The sequence below is a fragment of the Argiope bruennichi genome, chromosome 3 (genome assembly GCF_947563725.1).
Source record: "Argiope bruennichi chromosome 3, qqArgBrue1.1, whole genome shotgun sequence".
In the NCBI taxonomy this organism is placed as follows: Eukaryota; Metazoa; Arthropoda; class Arachnida; order Araneae; family Araneidae; genus Argiope; species Argiope bruennichi.
Genome location: NC_079153.1, coordinates 112,105,868 through 112,121,585, shown reverse-complemented (window position 1 = coordinate 112,121,585; position 15,718 = coordinate 112,105,868).

Below are 15,718 nucleotides of genomic sequence, written 5' to 3'. Positions count from 1 at the left end.
ATATTTGAATTTAGAAAATAAACATTTAAAATTAATTTTTTTGGGAAATTTTTTCTTAGTTTTACCAAAATATTACTTTAATCAATTTTTTTCCCCAAATCTTTTTGAATTAAAAAAAAACAATTTTTTTTGTTTGGTTTTATGTTTGCATATGCAGTATTTAAAAATGCTCCAAGTTACACGGATGAAATGTGCTTTATGAACTTAATACCAATTTATAGATTTCTATCAAATTTTCAGCAAAATCCATTCTGAGGATGTCTATAATTGTCCAACTACAAGAGAACATAACTACAAAATGCAAAAAAATAAATATATAAAACACAAATTTTGAACTAAAACGATTGTCTGTCTGTCGGTTTGTACGTTCTCATGCATGTAAACGCAACAGACAAATGAAATTTGGTTTCCTACCTTGTTATGAAAATTGTAGCTCTGTGTTCAGTTTTGGTTTCAGTTGACTGGAAAAAGGTATTCAAAATACATATTCAGTTTTCTGTTATTCGTTTATTAACAATGATTAATGAAATAATTACGACATGCAATAATTAAGCGCTAAAAATTGATGAAATCATTGCTTACGAATGCCATGCAATTAATATGCAAGTCTCGGCTTTCTTAACTATGCTATGAAGCACATGATTCTCATGTGTGAGAATCTGAAAATAAAAATATAAGTACTCGTGGCATTCATAGTCTTGTCCTAAATCTGTAATTCTATGCGTTAGAGCGGAGGAAAATAACATCTTTGATAGAGAATATGCCAGAAAATTTTGGGAAGATCACACTGTTGGTTTGATTTTTGTTGAAAGGGTCCTATGGAATAAGAAAACAAAAATACACAGTCAGAAGAAACGCTAAGACGTTTCTGTATCTAGAAGCTGCAAAATTCCAGTCCAATCGTTTTTTTTTTTTTTTTTTTTTCCCCCACCAAAGCGAATCTATTTCCGGTTGAAAGGCAACAAATCCTGGTTATTATTTCAGGGACAAAATTTACAATAATTCTAAATGATTCAGAAACAGTCAAATTCCTTATATTTTTTCTTTCCTTTTTTTTAATGCCGATCCTAACCTTTATTTACTTGATACAGAGCAAAAAAATACCTTTTAAAAAAATCATTTATGCAGCTCTTGGATTCAAAATAAAGATAATCTTGTCTAAAAATGTTACCAGATCTCCTGGTTCAGCCAAATACTATTAATATTCAGTTACGGAAATTCTAACCCGAATCTCTAACCCCAAACATTTTAACATGATAATATTTTTAACTTGATTCGTCTATTTTAATATTATGTCTAAAAAATGCTATTTAATATCTGCAGTCAAGCCTCGCTTCATGGGTACTTCTCAAAACGAGCGATTCGCGGTACAAACAGGAAAAAAAAAAAGAAAAAAAAAAATGCTTAACAAGCGAATGGAGAGACATCATGTCGTCACGTGCTGCATTGGCCGGTAACAGTCTGTTTTGAGTGCTTGTTAGAAGTGAATACTTATATCTATGTACATTGAAGAAATTTTGACTGGATAACGTTGTGAAATGCGACTCCGAGGATTTAAACAGGTGCTTATTGATGGATCAACAGGATTTAATCTATGGCTAAAATTATGGGGCTAGATGTAAATATCAACGCTATGTACCAGCTAATGAAAGAACATAGTCAGAGTTAGACGAAGAATTTATGGAGCTGCATTCTGTGTCATAGCAAAAATCTACAGATGAAATATCATCAGAAGAAAATATGACTCAACATAACAAAACCTTCCAGTGAAATAAGGGAGTTACTGAAAGAATGTATTGCACGTTGAAAAGTGTGACCTTAATAAAGAGTAACAATACCGCTGCAAATTTTTTTTAATAATAATGCTGCAGCACATTTTCGTCAAATTTCGAAGCGTAACCAAGGGCAAATGTCTTTAGATAATTGTTTTGTAAAAAAAAAACAAAAAAAAACATGTATTTTAAATAATAAATTACATTATACTAAATTTTTTTCAGTATCTTTTCGGAATGAGTCGAGACAACTAAGACACCATTATTGGGTTTCCAATCAGAGAATTAACCTCTAAACTCGCTAAATCAATTCAGCAACCCTACCGTACCTATTATTAAGTCTGCCTAAGGAAAATCCCCGTTTCCTTTCGCTTTCTCAATTAAGAAAGAAAAACAATATCCCACCGGAAATACATTCTACCTTATTTATTCCATCTTAGAATTGAACTACAAGTTGCCATCAGCAAAATGAGAACTAACAACATTTCTTAAATAACGTTACCATTCTGAAAATAAATAAATAAAAATATTAATACATTTTAACACCTATAGAACAATAAAGACATTGGTTTAACAAATCAAATCAGCAAATTCGACGATCCGAAATTCTTATCAGATCGCTACGGCTACATTCTATTATTGTATTTTGTAATTTATTCGTAAGAAGATCTGAATATTAAATATCAACAATGCACTCCCTCCTTAAACTTAAATTTATTCTTTATCATTTGTGGAAAAAAACATATCTTTCATAAATTACTCTCTCACACATTTCAGATCATCTACTATCGAGAATTAGATAAGAATCAATACACATTCGGTTTCCTTCTAACACTCGTAAATTCGAACAAGCAAAAAAATGAGAGTAACGCCTGAAGGATTTCTTTTCGAACACTGGACTTCCGCAACAGACCAGTGTGAGAACATCCAAACCGCAATGCATACATCAGTCGCTGTTGTAAATACATTACTCGCCGAACTAAATGGATCTTGCAAACACAATCATTTGCAACATACAATCGGCCAGCGAAACTAAAGTGCTCGAATAAATACATCTAGTACAAAAGTGATCACAAACACTTTGTACAAATTCTCGAGCTTCATTTAATCTTTGTCATCTTTCCAAGATCTTATTAAGAACAATTTAAAAACTGATATCAATCAGATAAATTGAACAATAGAATGAACCGATAAAAAAATAATTGATATCTGCTATAGAAAATTTCAAGTTATCCTGTAAGAACAATTTTGTTTGATAATGCGAATTTTGAAAGCAAAAATGGAATGTTTAAATCAATGCTCCTTCCATGAAATGTATTCCTCCTCTATGGAAATACTTTTCATTTAACTCTTTACATTTTCTAGTTATGTTTTCTCATTACTGAGATAGTCACACTTCTTGCGAATGAATTTCATTCACGATTTTGTTAAAAACCTAGAATGTTGTGTAATGACCACATACCAATACCAAATTTTATTTGTCTAGCTCAAAGAATGTATGAGTTATCGTCTTCATGGATAGACATGTAATAACGGGGAAGGGAGGTCTGAAACGTAGATTCATCAAAATCTCAAGTTCGATATTATATATGTGTGTGTGCGTATGTGTGCTTTGATGCATAGAATGAAAACTAGAAAAAAAAGTTTAAATGTGTCGGATATCAGATATTGCAATATGTCAATGTTAATAATTATTTTCCATAAGCAAGCGACTATTAAATTTGCCTTTTATGTTCGACTTTATTAAGTATAAAGCAAAATTAAATAGAATCAACAGATTAAAATTAAGATAAAAAGAATTTTAAACAAAAATTCCCTTATTTTGTTAAAAAAACATTCTATAGATGCATTACTATTACTGCAACAATAGATATTAATCAAATTATTATTTTATCTGCGGTTAAAAGAGAGGGGAAAACCATTCTCATCTCATCACATCCCATTCATCAAGAATCTAATAAAAAATGTCAGCTAGCAAATCATTTTGATTTTTGCTGGAGGAAACATCTTTTGACCTACTTCAGACAACTATTATTCATGGTTCATTTTTTCCACAGGGCAAAATACCTTTCCGACGGTGGTGATTGTGGTTCATTTCGTTGGAATTCTTGCTTGCAAATAGAAAGAAATGAAAAAAAAAAAAAAAAAAAAAAAAAAGGCAATGAATAGAAACATTTTTATGGCGAAATGCCAATCTTTGATGTTTAATTGTTCTCTTATATTTATTCTTTGTAAGACTGGAATTTAAAGAAATTCGGTATACTGCTGTCGTTGTCGTGAAAATTAATATTTACTCAAAGGACTTATTATTTTTTATTTTTATTTTGATAAGAGTAAAAAAGGAAAGTTCTCGAAGCGAAATTTTTCTGTTTTAGCAGTAATATAATTTAGTGAAGTCATTCGACAACGCACAGCAAATGCGCAGTTGTATTTCAGATTTGGAATTCATTGTGCGCATTGTATGTGGAACCAGCGGGAGGGAGCTCCTTAAAACTTTCTCGCAGGCTCTCTGATAAAGGTCTTATCCCAATGTTTGGTGTGTGGTGTATGGCACTGGCGTACAGTAACGAAATATTAATCTTTGGCATGGATTTAGCATTTTTGCTCTTTATCGTGTCATCCTTGGCGAGATATTTGGCAATGAATCCTTGGCATGAGACCAATAGTTTAGTAAATTAACCTATCCTTAGAGTGTGTACGAACCCTTTCAGATCATTCTATATATGGGAAGAGTCGTGTGGGATTCTGGTAAGATTATTTGAACTTTCTAAATCTCCATATCTAAAATTTTCTCACTAATAATAAAAGCGAATGTGAATGTGCTTGTTGGTCTTCTACAGGACGCTCTAGGATTGTTAGACTTAGAACTATCAAATGAAGCACGCACACATGTACTGTAAAAATGTGCACTTTGAAGTAATTTTTGGAATTTTTCTTAGATATTTAATAAAGTAAAATGAAATAAGATTTTAGCGCTTTTTGTCGGCAACTTTCGATGAAAATTGAATAAAACGGACTTTTGTACATAATTGAAAGTAGATGATACCAGCGATACCAATGCTTTTGCCAATGATGCCAATTTAGTTGCTGCCTAATTTTAATTGATTTTTTTAAATTATTTTGATGCATAAATTTTATTTTTATAATGAAATTGAAAACATTTTTATTGCTTATACAAATACTTAACTGTATGTTTCTCTCTCATTGATGAAAGTTAATTTCCTTTTTCTGATGGATACGATTTTCTATTCTTATTTTACCAGCCTTTCCATGAGATCTATTAACAAGGATCTCTCAACTAGTAAATATATTAAGAAATATATCCACTTAACCCAAGATGTATGAATTTCGATCTTTAATTCTTTATATTAGCATGTTTTAGATCATTTAATAGGCTGTTGTACGTAAAATGTATCTATTTACGGTAATGATACTATATCTTCCTCTTCCTCAGGAGTGTTCATGTAGTCAAAAAACAAAGAAAGTGCTAGTCTTCTAAAACCACGGATTAAAGTCTATTATAATTTGAATAGTTTAAAATAATTTGTCAAAAGAACCATAAATATCAAATTATGCATTAATTATTTGGCTGAAATCAGACGGTAGCAGAATTCCCAATAAACAAGCTGGTCACCGAAAGCGACTAATTACTACAATAACGTCAGAAAATTATGAGACTATAATTAATTTTCCAGTTGAAATATTTTGCGGTGAGCTATTTCAAAATATTAGTGTTAACTCATAAAAAATGTTAACTTTAAAAGTAGAAATTAATCCTGAAGTTGAAAAGATGGGGGGAGGGAAGGAGAAATTAGATCATCTAGTGATTCAACAAGTGGAATTTCATAAAGGAGTTTCCTACTTGTATATTAACATTTAAAGGAGCAATTTATTGTTAAATAGGTCATTGCAGGATAAAGCTGTACATTTTTGAAGATATTACGAGCAATTATTTTAATAAGGTAATACATTGTCATTGAGTGTGGAATTCTATTTCCTGTTATAGCTTCCACTGTCATAATTTCATTTGCATGAAAATTCTACTTTTTAAAATCCATCTTGAGAATTTTTGTTTTAGATAATATCTCAAGTGTAAACCAATCAGAGGCTTATAAAAATCAATGAGAATATTGGAAAAGATTTCCTAACATACCTTTTAGGTTATCAGAAATAGGTCAAAACTGAAGCAAGAGCTGCCATTGCATCAAAACTAAAGTATCCAAGCATGTTGCTACCTTGGTGGCAAAAGCAGAGGAGAGAAGCTGAATGACAGAATGATGTGGGATATTTTTTTAAAATTTTTTTTTGAAGATTGTATTGATGACCCTCCAGGCTATGATGGAAAGTAGAACGAGATTCAGTTCACGCGATGGAGAGCGACATCCGGCGGCTGTTTCACCTGAGGTTCGTTCAAGTAATATATGGAATTACTTATTGCGGCTCACAGAATAAACAGCTCATTAAGCAACCGCATTATTAAAGGCTAATTTATCGTTAATAAGTTATGATTATATAAGTGTTAGAAAGAAACACTTAATTGAAATTGGGGTTTGAGTCACTTCTGTCATTGGGATAAAAGAAATTCGAGGGTCATTCGTATTGATACACTACGGTCTTGTATTTAAATCAATTTAGGAAATAAGTTTGATTCATTTTGTGAATAGGTAGAAAATTAGTGTTTAGCAAACAAGTAAGAGTATTTTGATAATGTAAACATCAGCGTTTAAAAGAGATAAACACAATTTGAACTTCGAAACATCGTAATATAATGTTTCAGGCTTGTTTTTTTTTTTTTTTTTTTTTTTTTTTTTTTTTTTTAATATTATTTATAAAACTCTACCCCTATTAATAATGGTAAAAAAATGCACACACAAAAAAATGTATTCAATATCGTCTAAATAAGCGCGTGTGTAACTTTAATAGCTAAAAAATGTATTATTGTGAAACATATTTAAAATATTTTTAAAAATTATTAAAAGTAAAGAAAATATTGCATGTAAATAAAATTGAGAAGCTAATTTTTCAATCTTTAAAGCGGAATCAAAATGGTTTTTATGTAATCATCCAAAGTTGCTAAGAAAATATGCTAATATTTTGACTAATTTTAAATTGAAAATCTAATTAAAATTTAAAAACGCTTTATTAGGGAGTATTTATTATCTGAGGAGAAATTATTTGCATACTTTAGTAATTCTAGGTATAACTGTACACACTGTTGAATGTTTGGACCATTTTTTCCTTAAGCACATTTGCAAATAGTATCTAGGCCTAAAAACATTATCATATTTAAAGAAAAAAAAAGATATTGCCAATATAAAAGAAAAGTATGTAAGCTATCTGTTAAAGATGTTATTAAATATATCATTCCTTGGGGTGGTGGTAAGACCTTGGTTTCGAAATCGGTGGATTTAAGATTGAAACTTGATTCCATCAAAGATCCGCCATGCATGTTAACCTGGTGCGCTTAAATTATGACATCGGGAGCAAATGCTCTTGCATTGGCATAGTGTGGAATTCTAGAGACATAGGTGCTATCTCAGAAGTTGTTTGTATTATGTGACTACTGTTCAAAATTAAGAAATCTACCTCAAAGGGGCTCTCGCATTTTTTCAAAACCAGACGTCAATATAATTGAATCAGAAAAGCCGATGCTACCTCAAGCAATCAGGCTTCGAAGTCTGTGACGGAAAAGCAAGTTTTATGGTCATTATAGTCAACGGCGAATCATTTTTTCCTGATTAGGATACCCGCTATGAATTGGAGGTTTTCTTTATCTTCGATATTTGTTTAAAAACTATAAATAATTTAATTAATAATAATCTTTTTAATTCTGAGTAATAAAACTCTGAATTAAAAAGATTATTATTAATTATTATTAATCAGTTAAATAGTTTTTTTTAGGGGGGGGGGTGCACTCTTAAACTGCTGTGCATCTCTGGTCTATCTTGTTTTAATCATGAATTATCGTGTTCAGAGACAGATGGACTTTGTTATAAAAATAAGTTTTCTTTCAGACAGAGGCAGGTGCAAAACGTGAAAATTCATCAAAATTGTTTTTGGCAATTTCAATACTTCCTGCTTGTATGATTGGCATATGAAATATCTAAATGAATCCGAGTCACAATTTGTATATCGAAAACTTAAAAAACATCGAGAAAAAAATTCTTTGTTCAGAATGATTTGTGCTCGATATTTTGAAAGCATATTTTATTCTGAAGCCATGAAACCAAACTGATTTTTTTGAAACGGTCAAGGTTCATGACAGAATCATTTCATTTATCCCTCGCGCAAAAATGAAATAGCTTCTGTCTCATGGAATAGATCAACCTGTCTTGTGTTCGAGGCAGGTTGTTTTTACTTTTTGACACAAAATGATTTATTCTCCATTTCGTCCTCTATGTTCAAAGCGGCTGAGCAGGAAATAGATAGGATGCATTTGTTTCTTAAAGCATTTTTTACTCAGTAACATTTACAACGTTTATATTTTATTGACTTTTCTTCTAAATTATATAAAAAAAAATTGGAATAAGTAATTTTTATAATGAAATAAATATTTTGTAATGAAAGTGCAGTTAATGATGAAATTTAAATAGGATAATTGAAGTCTATTATGTTCGAAAAGGGTACCTTGAATTTTGGAGTAATTCTGTAATTGGTATATTTGTGAAAAGTTATCACTATTAAAATTATCTATTAGTTCAATTCCATTAACTACCGGATGTCCCAAAAATGATTGTAGAAAAAAGCGGAATGGAATAGAAATATATCCTTTGAGATCTTACATTTGGGAAATCGGGAAATTTTATCCCACCAAATCGCAAATTTAGTTAAAATTGCCACCGAAAGGTGGTGCTGCAAAATAGGAAAATTGAAAACTGTTTGAAAATGTTGCAAGGACTTTAGGAAAAAAACTGGACAACGGATTTTTCCATATAAATACCATTTGCAGCAACAACATGGCTCAGTCTGAGGAAAAAAATTCCAAATTTCCAGTACTTCGCTTTAACTTCACCTGTTTCAAATTGCCTGCAGCACCACCTTTTGGTGGCAGTGTTAACTAAATTTGCGATTTGGCAGGATATCCGAAGCTTAAGGCCGCAAATTATACAATTCAAACGTCTTCTGCTTTTTTTTATTGTTTCAAAATCCATCAGTCATTTTTGAGACACCAGATAAATACTGTTGCTTTGTTTATTGACAAAAACTTTTTATTACTTTCCTAAAGTGAGATTAGTATTAAAATGTCCTTGTTGACAGCAATGTAGGGGGAAAAAACCCCCCTAATCGTCAGAAAAAAAAATTAAGCGCTTTGTTTTCTACGACAGAACTGCAAAAAGAGAGTTTATAAAATGGATTCGAACCTCTAATTCGAAACTTCGCAGTATGAGAATGCTCAAGACTTGAGCCGTCTGTCTTGGTATGAGTCTTACAATATTTACCCTTGATTATAGTAACGATAACATGCAAACACAAAATGTATGCATCAATATCGCAATGAAACATATTATTGCGGATTATATTTAAAATTTTGAGATTTTGAAAAAATTTCTTTTACTTTCTTCTACGCAAAGTATTATAAAGAAAAGTATTATAATTATGAAAAAATGCGAACTCGAGATTTTGACGAATCTCCACGTTTCAGATCTTCTTGAGTCTTAAAAACACATTCTTAAAGTTATGTTCGTTTCTCTGTGAACAAGATAATTAAAAAACGCGTTCATTTTGAAGGATGAAATTTAGTATTGGTCTTTAAAACAATTTTTTTTTATTTCTATCAAAATTTCAATGTTTCCATCAAAATTTCAATATGCTTCCATTTAGAGGAAGTCAAACTGGCCAACTGTTCAAATATAAATTAACACAATAACTACTTAATGGAAAGAGCCAGACGGATAAAATTTCATACACTGATTTAGCATCTAAGGTGCAAATATACATCAAATTTGGAACCATATCGGTCCAGGAGATGATTGTCTGTCGGTTTATCCTTTTATAAGCATGTACTCCAAAACGCAATGACTACATAAATATATGAAATTTTATATATGATACAAAATTCAGCACTCAATGATAACGCACTCAATTTCAAAATTTAATTTCAATCGGTCGGGAAAAAGGCATCCAAAATATATTACGTTTTCTGGTATTGTGCATTAATTGCATTTCAGTGATGAAGCGCCAAAGATCGCACATTGATAGACTCGTTCGTAATTATTGTTCATTGATGGAATGAAGTTAATAAAACACAAGTACATTTATTAGAAATTGTTCGTGAAAGTTTTCGGATATATCAACTACTTTTTACATTGATACTATATAAAAGTACCAACTATTTTTCATACTGATTATCATGCTCCAAATGTGACATCTTTAAGATTGCTGGGAATGGTTTTTATACATGTCGCAATTCACATATAACATACTAGCCCATTATCATGTTAAGAGAGCTAGCTAGTCTTAGATTAGATTATTAAGAAAAACTCTTGGTAAAATTCACTTTACCCCTCTCCAATCGTTTTAACTCGTTATTTTATTGTCTTATAAGCCGTATTTGCCTGGTGGTAATCTCGGGGTCAGAGGAGTCCTGCATCAAACCTGATTCCTCCCGCTATTTACTGTGTATGTGGACATGGTGTGAAATAAAATTGTCATCGAATTTCAAATATCCTTATTTTGATGTAGTTTCGGAGTTTCGGAAAGAATATACAGGCTCAACTATCCTCGATATCCTGTGGTGGGTATCTGACGAGGCTTAATGAAAGGGTGCTGTAATTAAAAAGTATTTTTAGACTGTTGCCAGTTGTTATTTGTGAAATATACATTCTACATATATTGATGAGATATTCAGAGCTAAAAAATAAAATAATATATTTGTGAAATATACATTCTACATATATTGATAAGATATTCAGAGCTAAAAAATAAAATAATATATTTGTGAAATATACATTCTACATATATTGATAAGATATTCAGAGCTAAAAAATAAGCAAAATATTAAAACTCAAAAAGTAAAATTATACGAATTAAAGTTAAATTTGCTAATCAATAGTCGGCATTCATTAAATGATCCAGAATGCGTATTAGTTTTGAGTTTAAAGATGATGTCATTTTTCACAGATCTGAGTAAGATATGAATCACTTAAATCTCAAAAAATAGGATTTTTTTTTTTTTTTCTTTTTTGTCACGGTATCCATTGTTATGTACTTACTCATGGTTTCAGATTTGTCATTTGTGGGGGCGGGGGGGAATAATGACAGAATGCCTTAAAGTGCGTCATGATAGAATAATTTCGCCTCAGAGAATCAACAGAAATCTGAGGACTTGCTTTTTAATATTTTCTCATTAATTGGAAAATATTTGCGACTACTCAGCGATAAACAAATTAAGGAAATATTTCAGATTCTTTCTCGTTCTTTCTTTAATTCTTAAAATTAAATAAAGATTAAAATCTTTTTTTATTTGTTTTATTCTTTCATTTTTAAGCGTATTATCATCTGAGAACTTGAATGTGAGAAAGAAATATTATATGAGATTTGCAAATTATGAATTGAAGAATATTAAAATAGAGTTTGTAAGATATAACTACTACTAATATTAGTAAACACCAAAATTTTACTTATCAGTAAACTGAGATGTTGCTTTTTTTTAATAATTATTAGTTAAGTAAAAAAAAATAAAAAATAAAAAAAGAGAGAATTCCAAACTAAAAAGAGATTCCAAATTTTTTCTCTGTAAATAACAAGGACAGAAATAAAATAAAATTATCTGTATGAAATGCGTTTTTAGCTCTGAAGAGGTGTAAATGAAATTTGATTTATGAATGAGTTAGAAAATGAGAACAACAAAAATTGTGTTCTCATTTAATAACTTTTCCATCATGATTTTACTTTGCATATGAGGGATGGTGAGCAGCAGTGAAGCATATTAATGGATGGGCATCCAATTTGAGTCGATATCTGATTTGAAAGACACCATCACACATGAGCGAATCATTTTTGTCATACTTTGTTCTTCCTTTCTATCCATTATTTTACAGATGTAAAGAATTATCGTGTGCGAAATTAATTGAAGAATCAAAAGAAAATTATAAAAAAAAATGATTATGATCCATTAAAATTGATAGCGAATATCCTTTCAACAACTGTGATCTATATAAATTAGCTTATTCTGAAGGGTTAGAACGTATAGAAACTATGTGAATTTACTCTAAATTTGGTAGCGAATAGCCCATTGATTACTTAAAAACAGGCTCATTATTCTGGTTTGGTCAGTAAGAGTTCGAGTTGGGAAAATACAGGGAATAGTAGCCATTAGAAAGAATTATTGCTAGTAAAATAGTCCAGAATAAAATTTCAATATATTAAAGGGAATATGAAATTGGGATATTTACATATTCAAACACTAATAACCGATATTATGTGGTCTACATTTTAATACTTAACATAGAAATCGCTGTTTCAAAAAATGCTTTCTCAACCCTTAACTACAAAAAACTTTAGCTGGTAGCTTTCGTCGCATCATCCTGAATTACTTTACCATAGTCAGTTTAGATACAGATGATTAGTAAGCTCGAGAATTATTGCTCCGAGATGCACATTTCCACTTTCCAAAGTATATATGCGTCCAGTTTGGTAACTCTAGGCCAACCAGCTCAGCATGTAAAGAGCAAACATATGCACCCGCTGATCCATACACAGACACATTCATCTTTATTATTAGTAAAGATGAAGTGTTGATTCATTAGCACATTTTATTTCAGTTCAGACAGCCTGAAAGGTTTCAGTTCACGTAAAGTGTAAAAACAATTTTGGAATATTTTTATAGCAGAAATGGTGTTACAAAATGTTAAAAGTTTAACAAGGCCATGTTTAAAAATGCATAGGACAGATCCCATCTTTTGAAATCACAGTCATCGATTGCCAAGGAAGATAACAGCAGAAACGCTTTTCTTTCAATTAGGGTGTTCCACATGAGCTTCAATTCAGTATTGAAAGAAGCCCTAAATCATCCCACGCCAATCCTCTTCTCAATGAAAACCTTTATAAGGAAACGATGCATATAAATAAAATCGAAATATTAAAATAATAATGAATGAAGCTTTCTCTTGTTGACACAGATAAAAGATCTGTCAGAACAGGCTGCTGCGTGCATTATCGTTCTACTATTTTCTTCCAATCTGAACTCTTCATCATTGCAGCGAAAAAGAAGATAAAAGGTAGACAGGATTACCAGTTATCTTTGTTCTGCTCTTACGTTGGACGAGTATTGTTTCAGGCACTTGCTTGATGGGCCCTTGCGGTTTGCGGGCAAGAATTTTCATGCTTCTTAATTGTTTGCCAATACATTTTTTTCTTTAATTAATATGGGTGTGATGGGTTTTAATGCCCATTATTATAGCTTGTTCTTTTTATTCGTGATTAACTAAGATGACTATGAAGAATTTTAATATGGAAGTTCGATGATGAAGAAGGGATATATGTTATATGAAGAAGAGCATGCGTGATTGTGCAGAATGAACTTTTCTACTTACGCGTGATAACATTGGAAATTTGTGGTGAAATTTTTTCTATACAAAAATTCCTGTTGCGGGAGTTTAGCGGATCAACTTTCAGTTACGGTCCAATCCTTCTCGGCTGATGTAACAAAACAAGAAGGGCTGAACGTGTTGTTCACTCTGGCTGCTAAACGGTTAGGGAATACCCTCTCATGGAAATCAGTTCCCACATTAATTTACCATGTTACCAAGCGATGTTGAAATCAGATAGTAATTTCTCAGTTTTTAATCTCTCTTCTTAAAGTACCACGGATACGTGGATGAAAAGTCATTAAATAAATGTATGGGTTTTCACTTTCTTTGAGGGCACATTTCTTTGCGGCGATCATACTTTCAGATGCAACAAACGGCCACATGCTAGAGGAAGAGTCTTTTTATGAATTATGAATTTCAAAAGTTTTTATGATTCGAGAAATGACATTACATTCATTCATCATTCCTCCCCTATTAGAAACATTCGATTTACATTTAATTGCAACTTTAAATTTCTCATTTTTTTTAGTGGTCATCGGTGACCAATTGGGCCCCCCTGAATATTGGTTGCGTTCACTTTCAATTAAAGCTCCAAAGAGAAAAATTTTAAGCATCAAATTTTATAAAACTTCAAAATTATGTTATTTTAATAGCTTTATACCTGTTGTTTTCACTACGTATATGAACCATCCTAATAGAGTTAAGTTCCATCACATCACAGCGCTTCACAAATACGCGCGCACGCTTTTTGCTTTATAATTACTATAAATAGAGATATATCCTAAATCATCTCAGATATTCAGATTTACCAAACGTCTCCTTTGAAAATGCCCTTGTCCAAATGAAGTGTCAGTTACAGTCAGTTCAGTTCAATATTACATGAAACTGAATTTCTAATTAGCAAGAAATTTCGCATATGTTTAATATATCAAACAAATTCTTTCTTCTCTGTACTTAATTTTCCAGCTTTCTTTGTTCATCTTGCTTTTTTGTAAAATATGTAGCAATGAGCAGAATACCAATTAAAAATCCGTCTTAATAGTTTTCAACATGGCTCTGATTATAGAAATTCATAGTTGTAGATACCTAAATTGGAGATAACTTCTAAATTCAAACTGCAGAGATAACTATAATAAAAAATGATTTTATGGGTCATATTGATTGGAAAAAGAAAAAAGAAGTTAAGTTGGAAAAAGTGATTACTGACACTTAAATAGATACCGAGCGTGCCTTTTGAAATCCCCATCATCGATTGCTCAGACAGATAAACCACAGGCACATCTTTGTTTCAGCTTGGGTGTTCCGAAAGCGTTTCAATGAAACATTGAAAGAAGTCCCAAACCATCCCACGCCAATTCCTCTTTGTCATGAAAGCTGTTACAAGAAAACGGCTCATATAAATAAAACCGAAATCTCAAAATGATAACGAATGAAGCCTTCTTGCCGACACAGATAGAAGGGTCGATGCGATGTCTGGCCGATCAGACGAGTGTTATCGTTCCATATTTTCTCTCTAACTGGACTCCTTATTTTACGAGTAATTATATGGGAAGATGTGGAAATAAAGAAAGGAACGAGAAAGCAGAAAAAGGGCAAGTGAGATCGCCAGCTGACTTTGTTTTCTTCCTGCCCCACTTGTGATTGTGTGAAGGGTGGTGTGGGGAGAACTGCGGTTTCTCTGTTTTGGAAAAATGATAATGCACTACCGGAAGCAGATTCACACAAGGTAGGAAATGATAGTTGAAAAAAGAGTGGTCAATTTTCTTCACAAACGAGATAGTTTTGATTATGGTTATAGTTATTGCACGTTTTACTCCTTATTCAAGCGTGTTAAGTAATTTGATTAATTAAAGAACGTGTTATCTGTTTTCTATTTGACAGGAAAAGAAAAGAACGTATAACGAAGTTTTATTTTAAAGTAGAAAGAGGCGTGCCAATATTATTGCTATAATGAGAATTTTAATCGAATTCGTTATGAAATATTAACCCTATGCTGCGCAAGGGAGTGATCACATTTTCTAAATTTATATCCGAGATGAAGAGCAGGTGATTTGCGTATGAAAAAAAAAACAAGCAAAAACAGAAAGCCCATTGCAATCCTTTATCAAAATTTTTCAGCGAGAAGCTATTTTGGTGAAACTTGTGGCAACACTTCACACATTTATCATAACTCAATTTCAGTTTATCTGATGAGTCGTAAACATATCTCGGTAGAACTGCAAATTGTGCTCGAATTGAAAATACGTGAATTATTTGACTTTTTGCTGACGAAAAGGCGTAAATGCGCTGAAATTTATTGGAAGCTGCACCAAATGTTTGGTGAAAATATAATGTTATGTGAAGTTACTCGAAGTGGTGCAATGTATTTGAAAATAGACGTACCGATATTGACGACGCTGAGGAAAGACCATCAAC